We start from the raw sequence: 9,485 nt of genomic DNA on the forward strand, positions 1-9,485 counted from the left end.
TTTTCTGGAGAATCCTGACTGAAGGCATGCTAAATTTGCTTTGTTCTCCTGCCAGCCCTGTTTACCTGGCAGCACGGTACAGACAGCCTGGTGGACACCCGGGCACTGGAGCAGGGCCTAGGACTGCTCCCTGAGTGCCTGAAGAAGATCAGAGGAGGGTTTCTGGCAGCCTGCGGAGGAGCGCTCCCTGGGACACAGACAGGCAGCCCAGCCATAAGGAGAGGTGACAGTAAAAGGTGAAAAACAAAGCCTTGCAGGGGATGCCATACATTTACTAACGATTTACAGAGCAAGTGGGGGATGACTGCATCACAGCCCTCTGCCCTCCTAAAGTTACACAAATATTTTAAGCTGTTTCTTAAACACAAACAAGACAGCCAGCATTAGGGTGGCTAATACCTCAGCGTGCCGAGCCTTGCTGGCCATCAGCTGCTGTGCCTGAGTTCAGGGCAGGGGCAGCCCCTATTTCTGAGCGCTGTGCACCAGGCCTCTGCTGGAAAAAGGAGCCTGAGCCAGGCTGGGTGGGCCCTGCCAGGCCAAGCGCTCTGTGGGCACACTGCCGTGCACCCAGGGCGTGATGGAAAGGATCCAGCGACATGCTGGACACATTGGAGAAATGCTGCCTGCCACCTTCTGGTTGAGGTGTAGCTGGCTGGTGTGGGCCCAGAGCAGATCCCAAAGCCCCAAGGCCTCAGCTGCATCGGGATGCCCCTTGCCACCAACGCAGCATTTATTCCCTGCAATACATGATATGTCACATAGCCAGCACCCTGCTGTGCGTATACGTGCTCACCGAGGCAGCTTTTATTTATGTCTGGAGGTATCTTCTATAAAATCAAACATCTGAACAGTGTCAGTGCTATGGTGCTATTTTCTCAAGGCTAAAGCAGCATGTTTCTGTGCTGTCGTGTTTCTCTGGGAGGCTTTTGCCAGGCAGCTATACATGGCTGTGGTATTACAATGAGATCTAAATGTAGACCTGGTGCAGACATCTCCTTAAAGATGTTCATATATGTAGCTTGCCAGAAATACCACAATCTTTGAGATGAGCCAGATTTTTAAAGACAAATCTGCACTTTTCTAAACATATCTCATCTCTTTCTGCAAAACAAACAGGGACTGGTGGTTGAACAGTGTGGTTACATCCTTCCCAGCCTACACCAGCACCACAGCTGCCCTTTCGGCACTACTGACATGACCTGAGAAATAACGCAGCACTGTGAGGTCCGGCTGAGGCTGAGAGTGCTGCTCCCCCCGTCCCACCCTTCATCTGCCAGCCGAGGAACATGGTGCAGCAGGGGCAGGCTGCAGATGCCTTCAGGCTCCCCCCGCCACAGAGAGTGTGTGGGGAATTTGGGAAATCTGCAAGTGGGAGTCTGGTGCAGCTGCGGGACCTCCCCCGCTAGCCGTCCTGCCTCCCGGTCCCTTGCTGGTGACCACCGGCAAGGGGTCCTGCTGCAGGCAGGTGGCCATGGCAAAGTCCCCCCGGCTGTGACTCTGCTTCTCACCCCCTTTGGAAGATAACTCCCACCCCGACAGGCCGGATAGTACAAATAAGGGACTTTGTGGTTTTGCGTCCACAGCAGTGACAAAGACCAGATCGCCACCACAGTTATTTCCTCATTGAAGTAAAAGGGAAAACTGTGGTATCTCACACACCTCTGGGCAGAAATAGCTGACAAACGCCAGCTCCCTCAGGGCAAAGGCTGCTGCTGGCAGCATCTGGGCCCCACTTCGGGATGCTGAACTACAAATTTCAAGTGCTGCCCTGTGATGTGAAACATACTTGTAGCTGGAGCAATCGGGGTGTTTTGGAAGACCTGCCCTCATAAATAACCCCCTGGGCTAGACGTTGACATCAGTTTTACAGCTGGCACCCAGCTCCCCCAGCTCGGGGATGAGATCAAAACCCGGCCTTGCTCACTGCCGGCTACTTGTGCAACACAAACACACACACACTAACATCTCTGGACATCTCCAGGAGCAATGGAAACTCATAATTCTTTTGGACAGGATGGATTTCCTGCTGAATTTAATAACAACAGTTGGAGACAACCGTCTGGATACTTGCTGCTTCGAGATAACCAGCCAGTAAAATAACTTTGGTGATTTTCACTGCAGAAAAGTAATACACAAAAGCCAGACATTTACTCCTCTACTTCTCATCATCACTGAGTATATTTATAGAGCCCCCATCAGAAAAATGCTTAAGACTAAGGAATAATGCTTGAGACAGCCCACTATCACCAAGCTTGCTTTTTATGAGGTTTTTCAAAAGCTACCCTGAATTTCAGTGCTCTGAGTTGGGGCTTTCACAAGATCTCTGAGTTTGGCACCCAAGTCCTTCTGAATTCAGATAAAGCTGTGAGACTGATTCCCTTCAGGACCTTCAAAATCCCTAGTTCTTACCTATTTTTATTTTTGTAATAAAGTCATAGAGAGAAAGACTTCTAATAGGACAGCGAGAAAGTAACTCTTTCAAGAACAAACCAAGAACAAGAGTAGGAAGAAATGATAAGGAGTGCTGGGGAGGCAAGATTCAGATCAGGAAAAAAGGTTGTTTCTCTTTTAATACAGTCTGAGGCCAAAATGGAACATGTAAAGCATCTAGTCTGACAACCTGTGTGCTGCAAGCCACTAAGTTTCAGCTAGTTCCTCGCGTACTTCTCCTCTGGCTTGCCTTCATCTGGACTGAAAACCCACATCTATTGGTAGTTTGGTCTAAAGCTTTACTGGTCAGGTGTTGGCCCTCATTTCCTAAATTAATATGGGGGGGGGGGGGGGGGTGCGTTACGACATCAAGCCACCCTTCCCACCTGCCTGAGGACTACTTCAGCAGAACTCCTTTCCCTCAGAGGGTGGCCTGGAGCTGAGCTGCAGAGCGTGGCATTACAACCAGTTTGGAATGACTTCTGCCTGGGTTGCTGCGTTGCCCCTGAGCACTTGGCCCTGGGGAAAAGTCAGATCCGTGGTGGGGAGGTGCGAAGCCTGTCCTCGTGCCAACTGCCCTGTGAGGCGCAGGCTGCAGCCACCGCTGCACACTGTCCTGGCCGAGCGTCTCTCCCCGTGTGGCCTCGAGGTTTCCTGACCGCGGGCAGCTGCAGCAGGAGTGAAAAGAGCAACAAAAAGCAGCCCCCAGAATCCCAAGTCAGCAGTTTTCTTATCAGTGGAGGCTGAAAAACAGTGCTTGAAACACACTGGGAGCGCTTCCCACTAAGCATCAACTACCAGCCCTTTATTTTCAACTCATAAAAGTAATCGCATTTCAAATCTATCCAAGGGAACTAGGGGCTGCTTTGTTGTTTTTTAAGCTATGAATTTTGTTACCAAAAAACTGCTGCATTAAACTCAAATGCTGATTATTAAAAAGCAAAGCCAATAAAAATGATCCAGTAGACAACATTCCTTAGTGAAGACCATAAAATACAAGGACATGGGAAGGATGTTTTGGAAGAAAGTGAGAGGAAATAACTGCCAGCTAGTCTTGCAAACAGAGCAGGCCACGCGAATGGACTTAAATAATAATAATAATAATAATAATATCCTTTCAAATCATCATTGATCATACATACTTGGGCAGAGTTTCAGATGGGACTGAATCAGACCCTCAGACGCTGCCAACCACACTGGGAATTTTGCCTTTGACGTTGGTGGGCAAGGAGGTAGCCACGAGCCCATCAGCTTTGATACGTCCAGGTGCAAGGAGTTTTGTTCATGGGGGGAATGAAGGGAGGAGGAATGAGACGTTGTTTGGTGTTGCAGGGGGTTCAGTTTTATTTTAAGCATTAGAGAGCAGTTGTAGCAAGCTGCAGGATTTGGAGGCAGACATTCAGACATAGTTTCATGCCGAGGTTTGGTCTTGGTCCATTTCTAGTTTTAATAAACCAGTGGCTGTAATAAAGGGGAAGGAACTTGAAAATGTGCAGGGCTAAGATATAATATTTTATAGTTCATCCTGCAAGGCAGAAAGCTGATATCTCACTAATGAATATTAGAGGTTTTTGGAGAGTTTCCAAAAGTAAAGGACCTAGCTTATATTTTTGTTTTCATTCAATCTGCTCTACATTTTTCCCCCAGTTTTCCATGGCTCTGTGTCAGCTAGTACAAAATAGTTGTAAAATACTGTCTGTGTTCGTTTGTGCTGATGGTCTGCTGGTAGTCACAAACTTAGCTCAGCATTGGTGCCCCAACTCTGAGGTACCCAGCTAGATGACTACAGAAGAAAGCTAAGAAATAAGTGGTTGTGAATTAAGTGTAGCCCCAGGAGAAAAGACTCCTCTCCTGATAAATTACACTGGCTTGGAATAGGATACAATTTTCACTGATTAGATAAGATCTATATCAGTTTGAAGATTGCAGAAGTGATTTTTCCTGGCGTTCCTCCCTTTGGGACCACCGCTCTCTCCCAGCCTAACCCACCTACCAGGCAGAGCAGCAGGGAACTGGTCAGTGTCCCCTGGTGCGAGGGCAGAGCCAGCCCCAGGCTCCCGCTCAGCAGAATGACATCAGGCACCAACGAGGTCAGCACTAGCATTGGTTTATCAGCCAGGCACAGAGTCCTGCCCACTTTGGGGAAGGTAAGTGAAGAATTTGGGTTGGAGTTATGACCTTAGAGACAAGCACGCTGAAATAACAAAATAGGGGAAATTTCGGGATAACAAATTACATCAGTAGAACACGAACAATTTGGGGTCTTGTTAAGCCCAGGACCTTAGTTAGCAATGACACGCTGGGACAATATTATTTTAACCCCTTGACTCCTTGATATAGAGTTAAGGCTACTTTGTGAGGGGCCCTACTCGCAAAGAACAACACAGAACTCTTTTCTGTTATCTGCAGGCTGCTCACAGCCATTGAAAAACTTCATTTAGCTTCATTCCTGAGAAACTGAGACAGCTTCTGGGCAGAGGAAACTGGCACGGGCTGGTGCTTCTAACGCCTGAAAAGGGGGGAAAAAAAGGGAATTGAGTTCTCCTAGCTGGGATAATAACAACTGCAGCTGCAAAGTCCCACTGAGAGCTCTCTGAGTTCAGAAAGCCAAGACAACAGAAAATGGAAGGAATAGGTAAATCTGCCCCCCAGCTGTGGGATGCTGCTGCCACAGCTTGGCTGGGACACTGGGAGCAAAGGACATATCTCCTTCCATCGCTCCTCACACACCTTCAGAAACAGCTATGGGAGGTGATAAAAACCTCATTAACTGGGGCAGCAATTAAGCAGGAAAAAATCCATCATCTGCAGCTGGGAAATGCTGCTGGGCCACAGGCAGGCAAAAGTAAAGGCCCCCAGTTCCCCCTGCCTCTTGCCCCTGTCTCAGGAATCAGATGTTAATCACAGGAAGAGCTGGCTGTGAGCTTCAGGAGCCACGTTCCCGAGTGGTTACACAGCTCGGGGCAGCCCAGGGTTCGCGCCCCACAGGCTGGCCAGCCGCCGTGCTGCAGGGCAGCCCCTTTGGGGGCTGCATGCTGAACCCAGCACAGGTTTATGGCCCCAGTGAAAGCCTTCGGGCCGGAATGGGTTCTGGAAAATTCTTTCATACCATTGTGAAGAGAGGAAAAATGAATAAAAGAAAAACAGAACACATTTCCTTTCATTTCAGCATGAAAGGAGCAGTGCTGGAAAGGTGGAGTAGAGGAAGACAATTATCTCCACCGCTGTTCCAAAACAATTTCTGTGCATTTTATTACAAACCACCAAGTAATCCTCTGGTTCACCCCAGAAATGAAGTCATTCTTGCAACTAAAAGGAGCATCTTGTTTTCCCTTCATTGTGTGCTCCTACATCTGTGTGCATGAACACCATTTTCTAAAATCTAGCAGCATTGTGGTTTCAGATCAACTGGAAAGGAAACAGAAAGCCCAGAAAACCGAGCGGCTTTGCCTTGACCCTGCAGGGCACTGCCAGTCCACACGAGCCACTTATGGCAGCAGCGGCCACCGCAGAGTGGCTGACCCAGCAGCAACCTCCCGCTTCTCCACCCTGTGCTTTGAGATCTCCAGCTCCTTGCAGTCCTGCTTGCTCTGCAGGCAAAGGAAAATGTTTAACAGAAAGTTGGTTGGGCTTTTTCTTCCTGCTCTGAGCCAGCAGACACCCGCGCCCACTATTGTTCGCGTGCGCTAGCGAGCCAATGGGCCAAGGGTTAGTGGGTTAACAGCGATGCAACGTCAGGGCGTGGGACAAGGGCTGCAGCTATGATTGCGGGTGTAGCCGTGCGCCATCCCCAAGTGACAGCCCTTTTGCCCCCGCCTGGCCAGCCTTGGCCGCCCGCACGCTCCTCCCACAAGCCGTGCAGCCCCACACAGCAAACAGATCGAAAAATGCAAAGCTTGAACTTCTGCAGTTTAAGCACGGGAATGTTCTTATAAAAAAATCAGCAAACGCTTTTATAAGGTGCTGGCAGCACAAGCAAGCCACGTGACAGATTGCGAGGCTGAGGCCGTGTGCTGGCATCCCCCGATTTTCAATGTACAGAATCACGCAGCTTTCTCCAAGGACACTTTGCACTTTGTTTGGCCTTGGCAACCATCAAGTTAATAGCAACGGCGCTTCCAAAAAAATAAAATCCTAACCAAACACTGACTTTTGGCAGGCAGGAAAAAAAATCTAAGGCACTGCATCACTTGGAGCATGCACTGTTTAGAGCTAATGTACAATTTATGGCTCCAGCTATAGCCTAACTGCTCACAGCTGCTGCCGCCCCCTCACGCCCCTGCCTCTCGCAGGAGCAGATCCCGAGGCTGTGCCAGTGGTGGGGCCTGGGGCTGTCCCTGGGGACAGGGTCCCACGGGGCTGGCATGGATCAGGCGGGCGGACGGATGGGATGGACAGATGGATGGATGGAGTTTGGCCCCGCAATGCGAGAGTCTCTCTGGAGGAAACTGCAGCGAGCTGGGGCGAGGCCTGATCGGTGGGGGAGAGAGGGCAGGAAAACCACAAGGCACTTGCGCCTGCTAAAAATGATTTCCACCTAGTAATTTTAGCAGCTGTTGTGTCCCTCTGCCTACCTTCCCGGATGAATTTTAAGTAGGAGGTGAGTGAAAATGAGAACGGTGACAGAGTTTTTCCCCCCCAAACCTCTGCATCTGCACATTTTTAACTTTTCCCTGACCCTGTCTTAAAGAGGCAGTCGTTCCCCTCACACATACCGCGCCCCCCCCCCCCCCCCCCACATATGTTTTCATTTTTTTTTCTCTCCTGGTTTGTAAAAAGAACGGAGCCTTCAAACCAATGTTGCTCTGGGGTGGTTGCAATTAATGACCCATCAGGGGAGGATGGAGCCACACCAGAGCCCCTGGATTTGCCCCCACCCTGACCTTCCCGGCTCAGACCTCGAGGTCTGGGATGCGGATACAAAACAAAGCAAAACAAACCAAACAAACAAACAAAAAACAAACAAACAAAAAAAAAACACAGCTTCCTAGCACCAGGGCAACAAAGCAAGAGACAAATGTGCCATACCATTGCTCAGCAGCAGAGCCAGGCTCTAAAAATAAGTGCCACTAAGCCATAGCGAGCACAGGCACACATCCAGCAAGACATGTGGCACAGTATCAACCAGGTGAAGAGTTGTCCCCACAGCAGGGACATGCAGCCCAAGCAGCAGCTGCAGGGCTGGAAGCCCAGTTACCTGCTCGGTTATGCTGCTCTTCCCCGGGCCAGCTGGGATCTGGACGTTTTGCTGGATTCTTGCAAGATGAGGATGTCAGCTGCGCTGCTGAGTAAGAGTTTGCCTCCATTCTTCCCAAACTACATCAGTCCCACTGATGACCTAATTTTAAAATTTGTTTACTTAACCGGCTAATAAATAATGAGCAGAGTCAGTGTTGACCTCTGATATAGTTGCACTGAATACAAGTCGACAACATCAGCAACGTTTTTTGTCCAGCCATGTCCCAGGACACCTCCTTCAGCTCTGACAACAGGCAGCGGGTACTAATTAATAATCTTCTGCTCTGAGGTGCCTCTGGCCTTTCTCCATTTGAGCATGGCATCTGAAGTCAAACAAGCTTGTTTCCACTCAGATCCCCTCTACCAAAGCAACCGCCTGGTGCCACACTCGGTTTCCTCCATGTCCCCTCATCGTCTGTCCATCACAGTTTGCAGCGGGGTCCTCCTGCACCCTGGATCTCAAGCTGCAGCCTCGCCTGGCCCTGCTGCCCTCGTCCTGAGCACAGTGCGAGGGAAAGCACGCCTTTTGGCTGCTGCTCGCCTCTCCCTGGCTGTGTCACCTCCTTCCCCGGGTGCAGCTTTTCTGTCCTGCAGCTCTTCCAGGCCTGCCGTGCCAGGGCACAATGTACTTTTGGCCTGGTTACTTCCAAATTGTGTTGAAAGTGTCTGTCCAGCTACAGTTTCTCAGTTTCTATAGTTTTCTATAGCAGCAGAACATCCAAATTGTCCTTGAATTGCCATATAGAATGATTTTCTCTCATTCAGGCAGCTTCCTTCTTCGAGGTCCTGATTGTTGATATGCTGCTACCAGCACTTAGGCATTGCAACAGCGGGCAGGACCTGGTACCTCTGATGCCTTTTCTTCGAAGCATTTAAACTTCATAAACACAGATAGCCTCAGTCTCACACCAACAAAAGAAATTTATGTAAGCAGAAAGTCTGGAACGTAATTAAACCCTGAGACTAAAGAAAACCCTCTGTGAATTTGTTGAAACAGCTTTGCCACGCAAACTTTGGGGATTTTTTGGCGGGGGTCGGTTTGTGCTCGGCTGGGGACACCCCCGGACCTGCACACGGCGGGGACAGCTCGCAGGGGCACAGCCGTCCCCTCCCTACGCTCGTCCCACAGCCAGAAGCGAAACGAAGCGGCGGCTTTCGGCACGGCGGGGTCGGCCCCCTATGGCCGCGGTCCTCAGGCGACGCCGCGGCCCCGGCCTGCGCTGCGCGGCCTCGCGGCGCCGCCCCGCGGGCAGCCGGGGAGCGGCAGCGGCGGTGGGGGGCCCGCCGGGCCGGGCCGTTACCGGCCGCCGTGAGGGAAGGGGTCGGGGGGGCATCTGCCACCGCCCCGCTCCTCACAGAGCACCTCAGGGCATTCGGGCTCGGAACGCTGTGTGAAACATGAAGTAAAATTATCCGGACAGCCACGTTTTTACACAAAATAGGCTAGCAAAGACTTGGCTTAATCGCTCTGGTGCACCGCACGCAGGGACTCCGGCACCTCAGGGCCCAGCAGCGGTGCCACCACCCTCCTGTCAGGGAAGCGCCAAAGTAGCAAATGGCGGGGATGGGGACGAAAAGGCCTGACCCTGCACTTCACCTGCCGTGGCAGCCCCTTTTCACACTTTTAATACAGGTGTGAATTTGATTAGCTTCTCTAGACTCACCCGGCTGCTTTACACTGATCCACATTCTGAATTGCTCGAAGATAGACTTTTTTTTACCAGAAGAAAACAAGGAAAGCATCCATCCTACTGGGATCTGACATCTATATAATCTTCAAGTCATTTTGGGCACTTCCTTCTCTCAGAGAAGAAATA

General features: G+C 50.5%; 1 long non-coding RNA gene across 1 annotated transcript; it reads right to left on the reverse strand.

The window, feature by feature from the left end:
* Positions 1–2,798: 2,798 nt before the first annotated feature.
* Positions 2,799–8,348, reverse strand: LOC118169394. The gene is made up of 3 exons (XR_004752063.1): positions 7,628–8,348; positions 4,424–6,020; positions 2,799–3,891 (listed from the first exon to the last, which is right to left on the reverse strand). It is a non-coding gene; the product is annotated as an uncharacterized LOC118169394 (long non-coding RNA).
* Between the last annotated feature and the right edge of the window lie 1,137 nt (positions 8,349–9,485).

Source organism: Oxyura jamaicensis, chromosome 6, assembly GCF_011077185.1.
Source record: "Oxyura jamaicensis isolate SHBP4307 breed ruddy duck chromosome 6, BPBGC_Ojam_1.0, whole genome shotgun sequence".
Lineage (NCBI taxonomy): Eukaryota > Metazoa > Chordata > Aves > Anseriformes > Anatidae > Oxyura > Oxyura jamaicensis.